The 6,457-nt window shown below is 62.4% G+C and overlaps 1 long non-coding RNA gene across 1 annotated transcript; it reads left to right on the top strand.

Annotated features, from left to right (window-relative positions):
* The first annotated feature begins 271 nt into the window (after positions 1-271).
* On the top strand, positions 272-6,068 carry LOC140640488 (uncharacterized). Its single transcript, XR_012037236.1, has 2 exons — positions 272-4,587; positions 5,616-6,068. It is a non-coding gene; the product is annotated as an uncharacterized lncRNA (long non-coding RNA).
* The last annotated feature ends 389 nt before the right edge of the window (positions 6,069-6,457 follow it).

Below are 6,457 nucleotides of genomic sequence, written 5' to 3' on the forward strand. Positions count from 1 at the left end.
TCTATACGATGAATATTATACAGTCAACCTCTTTCCGGTGTCGACTCCCGCCTCCGACGACGTCCCCTCCGTCGGCCCCCCCGGCGTGCCCCTGCCAGCTCCCCCTCCCCGGAGGCTGCGAGGGCCCCACGGAGCCCCGATGAGCCCCACGGCCTGGCTAGGCCGCCTCCTGCTGACGCTGCTTCCCGGAGCGCCCAGGCCGCGGCAGGGTCACGGGGCGGGGGGGGGGGGGGGGGGGGGGGGGGGGGCGCCGGGGGGGGGAAGGGCCGGGTTAGCGCAGAGGTGAGCTCCCGAGCGCCTCGCAGGGGCCACCTAAGGGTGTTGGTGTTTGTGGACGCTCTCTGGGCTTCGGGGAGCTCCTGTGCTGGCCCCGTCAGCCCGGGCTGGGACACCCCGCTCTGCGCCCGCCTTTCCCCTGGTGGCCGCTGCCTCCCAGGCCCCGGTGTCGTTGGTGTCGTCGCTGCACCCGGCGCCCGGCCTCCAGCAGTCACTGCCCAGTGGAGCTGTCGCCCCAGGCCGCCTCCCCTCTCCTGCCCGCCAGGCCCCAGCTGTGGCAGCTGCACCTGCTGCGTGTGCCCCCCCCCCCCATAGTCGGGCCCAGGGGCTGCCCTCTGTGGCTCAGACCACCGTACGGGCCCCAGTGGGGCCTCCCCTCCTGCTTTTGCCAGGAGAACCTTCCAGCGAGCACTCTGGCTCTCTCTGCACTGCCCGGAGCCCCGCCCCCCCGCCCCGCAACACCCCGGGCCCATAGACGAGCCCCCCTCACTCCCTGCCACGTCCTTCTTGTGACGTTTATACCCCCCACCCTGTGTGTTGGGAGCTGGGCCCTGGGCAGCCTCCTCCCCGCGGGGGCCAGGCCTCCCCGCCTCGGCCTCCCCGGTGCCCTGCATGCCTCCATCTCCGGGGACTCAGCACAGTCTCTTGCTGAAGAGGGGGCTGCCCCTCTCTAGGACAGGGGTTCAGGATTCTGGAGGGGATGAAATGTCCTTGGGTCAGTGATGCTGTCCCTGATCCCCCCACCCCCACCCCACCCCACCCCCGTCTTGCCGCCCCTCGTCCTAGTCACCCTCTGTCACTTATCCTCTTAGGGTTTTCCTCCTGGCTCACTGCTGCCTGAAATTACCTGCCGTTGATGTCTCCTCTCGCCCTCTCCTCCCCCAGACTAAGATTTCTCAGGGCAGGGAATTTTTTTTTTTTTTTTTTTTTTTTTCTCTGTGCTGTTCTCTGCTCTGTCCCCAGTCCCGGGACCCAGGCCAGGCCCATCATAGAGGGATGGTGAGTGTTTGTTGATTGACTAACAGATTCCCACTAAGGACGGGGACCTTTATCAACTTAATCCCCAGGAAAGCGCAGGGGCGCAGAGGAAACCCTGAAGACCTGACCGAGCGTGTGAATACAGTCATCCGGGGTTTAGAATCTCTTTACATTTGTTAGACACTGTTTGATTTTCTGGCTTTTTCTGCCCCTTCCAGATGCCATGTGGGAGACACAAGCTTTGCTGCAGCAGGGGTCAGAAGCTGGGTCTGGGCTCCCCTCTCCACTTCCCAAGGGGCTCCCCGGTCCCCCAAAGGGAGTGATGAGACCCAATATAATCCTGCAGCCTCCAACTGAGCGCCCCCCGGCCCCCCCTGGTAGCACACTGCGGTGCTCAGAGCCAGGTGCTCTGGGGAGCTCTGCCTGCAACAGGCTGGCGTGTGGTGTCAGGGCTAATATTTTATGCATGGAACTGACTAAATGGGACATTTGGAGATGAAAATTGCTGTTAATGCATCCACACATCTTTGGAATATATTAAATGTTTGTAGGGGGTGGGAGGCGACATTAGCCGTATTTAATAGCTCCAATGTAACCATCCCCACACCCCAGCTTGAATAGCCCGGGTGCCCCCCCAGACTGCCGCTCGGGGGAAGCGTTGGTAGATCAACCACCGCTCGAGAATTATGCATGAGACAAAATGTCAGCCCGGGGTACCAGGCATTCAGCGGCATATGTTCCAAACTCATTTTAGACCCAAAGACGGTGACCCCATGCTGCTCGGTGCAGAATTTCATTAAAAGCCAAATTACTGGTTTATCTATTGTTTGAGCAGAAGAGAGAATAAACAAAGGGCCAAATGAAAATGTCTGTCCCCGCAGTGGCTGGGATGACAGTCGCTATGGACCCTTGAGCCAGAGGGTCAGTGACTTGGGCCCATCCCGAGGCACCGAGTTAACCCGGCTGTGGGGCTGAGCTCTCGGGGGCGCGGACCAGCCCCCGGGGCCCGCGTGGGCAAGGGCCCGCTCCCCGCACTGCGTCTCCTGGACACAGTTTGATGGGAGCCACTTTGCAAATGGGGCGCTTTAGAGCATCTGGCCCTGTAGTTTCCTTGCCTTAGCCTTTTCGGGGGTGGGTGGAGGATAAGCAGGGAAATCCTGAATCCTCTCCAGCCCCGACCCTGGCCCCGGCCCCACCCACCCCCCTCTGGGGTGTTTGCCGGCCTGTTGTGGGGAGGGGATGGACATTATTCTGCAGCGAGGATGTGGGGCGCAGAGAGGTTGAGACGCTCCTCCGCGAGCACCCAGCGGGCAGGCAGGGTGGTGCTGGCTCCAGGCTACTGGTCCCCCCCCCCCCCCGAGAGCCACAGGGCTTTAGAACAGCCCCCCGCCAACATTCCCTTTGCACGATGAGGTGGGCCTGCTTTGTCCAACACATCGCTTGCCATACTCTTCTGTGGTTGTTCCCCTGCACCCACTTGGCATCTCTCCAGTTTGGTGCCGACATCAGAGCACATTTGAGGGTCGTGTGCAGATCTAGTCAGGGCAGCTGGTGAGCAAGGGTGGGGAGCTCCAACAAGCCGGCTGGTCCCTACGGGGCAGGGCCAGGCACCAGCCCCGCTCCCACAGCCTCCCCCCTGCCCTGCTCTGCACCCCACACCGCACAGCTCAGTGGCTGGTGCAGTCCTGGAAGGACCAATGGATGTCAGGGCTGAACGCGCACCCCCCCCCAGTTCATTCCATCTTGTCCCCACCCTCCATCCCCGCCACTCACATCCTCATGCAGGTAAGGAACCCCAGGTTCCAGAGGGTGGCATGCTTTGCCCTGGCTTTTTTTTCTGAGCATCCTCTCAAACTTCAGGGTCAGGACCCACCTCTGGCAAATAAGTTTTCTTCTTCTTCTTTTTTATTTTTTTTAAATTTATTTATTCATGAGAGACACACAGAGAGAAGCAGAGATGCAGGCAGAGGGAGAAGCAGGCTCCCTGTCAGTGGGACTAGACCCCTGAACCCCAGGATCACGTCCTGAGCCAAGAGCAGGGCTTAACCGCTGAGCCACGCAGGCGTCCCAGTAGGTTTCCTTCTTTGTGAAAATGGGGTGACCCAGGGCTGCGGGAACAGCAAGCAGGATTCAATACCTCAACACCCAAGGGGGAGTGATGCGGCCACGCCACGGCAGAGCTTCTAGAAGCCGGGACCTTGGCCCGGCAGGCAGTGTTGGCTGCAGCAGGTGCTCAGCTAACGCCTGGATGCAGCCTGGCCAGACACCAGCGCAAAGTAGGTGTTCAGCACGTGAGGGTGCATGGGACCCCGCTCCCTTCCCTGCCGGGGAGAAGCACACAGGCGGGGCTGGGAGGGCGTTTGCAGAATGAATGAACAAAAGCGTGTTGTTCGAGGGAATAAAGGAGCAGAGAGAGAAGAAGAATCCAGGGAAGACGGACATAAATGTCCACCAAGCGCCGCCAAGGTGGCTGACAAGACCCCGCAGAGGCCGAGGGGCCATGTGTCACTGGCGGGGCGGGGGGCACCGGCTCGGGGCCAGGAAGCAGGGGTGTGAAGGAGGCTCGTTCATCGTTTTCCCATTATCCCCAGGACGCGGAAGGGGGCCCGCGCCACCCACTGCCCATGGGGCAGCGTGAGTGTGGGGTTGGGCCTGGGGAGGGACCCCCCCACCACCGGGAAGGACACGCTGGCAGGTGAGCCAGCAGCTGTGGGTCAGGCCCCGGAGCCCGGGAGTGGGCAGCAGAGAGGACAGGAGTCACCCAAGGCCACGAGACCCACCGTCGGGCAGGACTTTGGGGCCGTTATGGCTGCTGGGCCCCAATGGGTGCACCTGAAAGCCCACCCCGTGACCTTGGTGTGTGGTGGTGCTTACCATACCTGTAAGCGCCATGCCTGTCCTCCTGCTGTGCCCCTACCTGAGATGCCTGCCCCTCCTGAGAGGCCCAGGTCCCCTGCCACCTCCTACAGGAAGCCTTCCCTGATGTACCCCTGCCCCCAACACACGCACACAGGGCCTCAACCTGCAGTCCGAAATCAAGTCCCCTGATTCTTTGATCAGCAGCTTATCCCCCTGCCCGGCTGGCAAGCTCTGCAGGGACAGGGGCTGTTCTGGTTTGGGTACCGTGGGGCCCACAGGACCTGGCCCAGGGAAAGTATCGCGTGATCTCGTTGACCTCGTCTTCCCTTTGCAGGCACTCGGGATCGGGCTTTCGGCAGGCGCCCAGGGCATGGAGCCTCGGGGTGGTGGCAGCCACACCGGGCCACCTCCGCCCGGATGGAGGGGGCTGTGGGCCGGGGGGCCCGTCTGACCCTGGGGCACTCCTTGGGGCAGGTGAGTGCGCACTGGCAGGACCACTGGTTGCCTCCCATTTGGGCCCGGAGCAGAGGCGGGGTTTGCCCAGGGCACGCAGGGTCTAGGGGAGACCCAAGCTCATTATTAGGCAGGGTCTCAGGACAGGGAGCCATCTCCCCCAGACCCCACACGGTGAGCATGGAGTGAATGAAGGAGGGAAACAGGGCCTCCCGGCTGCACCCCACACGGCCTTGCCGCAGGAGGGCTGCCCGGGGGGGGGGGGGGGGGGGGGGGGGGGGGGGACTTGAGCAGGGGACGGTGGGGCCCTGGCTCCAGGCTCCCCCGGGAGTGAAGGCTCCGGTCTTCCGTGGGGCAAGCCGCTGTGCAGAGCCCGGAGTGTGGGAAACCTTCCAGAATGCTGCTTCCCACCATCTGTGATATCTTCGTTTTCTCTAACACTCAAAAATAGATGTTTCTGTTATGCTTCTCGTTGGCAGGGGAGCTGCGGGGCCTGCCAAGGGCTGGGGGAGCCCGCCAGCCTGCTGAGTTTTACTGTACAAACAGTTGGGGAGGGGGGTGGCTCTGTTAACTTGAAATCCCCGATCAGTAAACATGCCAATTTAAAGTGTAATTAACTCAGGCCGGAAAAAATTCAGATCTGGACTGCTTTTCACAGTTGAGGCTGTTTTTCTTTTATTTATTTATCTCTTTCCAGGCGTGGTGGTGTCTGTGGCAGGTTTAAGCCAGGAAACATAGAAGGGGGGCTTAAGTGGGGAGGGGGCTGGTTGGGGGAGGAAGCGATGGGAGGAAGAGCAGGAGCAGAGGGGAGGTGGGCCTGTCCCTCCCCGGGGCCCCGGGGTCTGCATCCCCTTCTGTCCAGAATGCCAGGTGTCAGGTGAGGAAACAGAGGCACAGGTGTCACTCGGTGTCACTCAGAGGCCCGTGCCAGCTGGGCCGGGTGGTTCAGAGCCGTGGGCGCCCTCCGGGGACCCCAGGGAAGCGCTCGGCTGGTTTGCAGGTGGGCTCTGGGTCCTGCTCCTCACTCCCCATCTTGCCTCCCCTACTAGGGGCCTCTGCTGCTGTGAACCCTCCCCTCCCGGAGTGTCAGCGTCTTCCTCCCTGGACTCCCAGAAGGTCCCACTCTTGCAGAAGACAGATGGCACCCATGCGCTCCGCGGGGACAGACCCACAGCCCTGCCTCACCAGCACCCTCTCCTGCCTCCCCCAGGAAGAACAGAAGGCCCTGCACTCCTCACCCCTCAGGGGACCCTGAGTGGGGACGGGGGGGGGGGGGGGGGGATCCATCCGGGGACAGGCCCACCCTGGGTGGGGGGGGCCCGGGGTGGTGGTGGGTGGACCCAGTGGGCACGCAGGGAACTCCCAGTGGCAGTGAACCAGAACGCAAGAGCCGAAGACCCCAGCCCCCCCCCCCACAACCTGGGGCTCAGGAACTCCCTTCGCAAACACTTGGCATGTCGTTGGGCTATTTGAATAATAAATACACATTATAAAGATCTAAATATGTTTGTGTGTCTATATGTTCAGAGATGATGTTCATTAAGTGGAAGGTTTAAAAACAAAGGCCACCTGCCCCCGGGGAGGAGGGGTTCTCCTGGGGAGTCGCTGGCCTTGGCCCAAGGGGGGCCGTGGAAGGGCACCCTGCCCCAGCAGCCCCCCCCCCCCCCCGGGCCAGCGCGCACCCCCAGGTGGGCACCAGGGCCCAGAAGGCAGCTGCCCGGGCGCGCTCCGCCTCCGCGGCTCCCCTCCTGGGGCAGAGGCCGAGCCCCCGCCTCCTCCTCGGCCGCCGGTCACGACGCAGCCACCGGGCTGACTCAGGGGGCGCGAGCCCTAAATTACATAATTACCCGCGGAACCTGCGCGCTCCCGGCCGGGCCGTGACTCACTGTTC

This window comes from Canis lupus, chromosome 9 (assembly GCF_048164855.1).
Source record: "Canis lupus baileyi chromosome 9, mCanLup2.hap1, whole genome shotgun sequence".
NCBI lineage: Eukaryota > Metazoa > Chordata > Mammalia > Carnivora > Canidae > Canis > Canis lupus.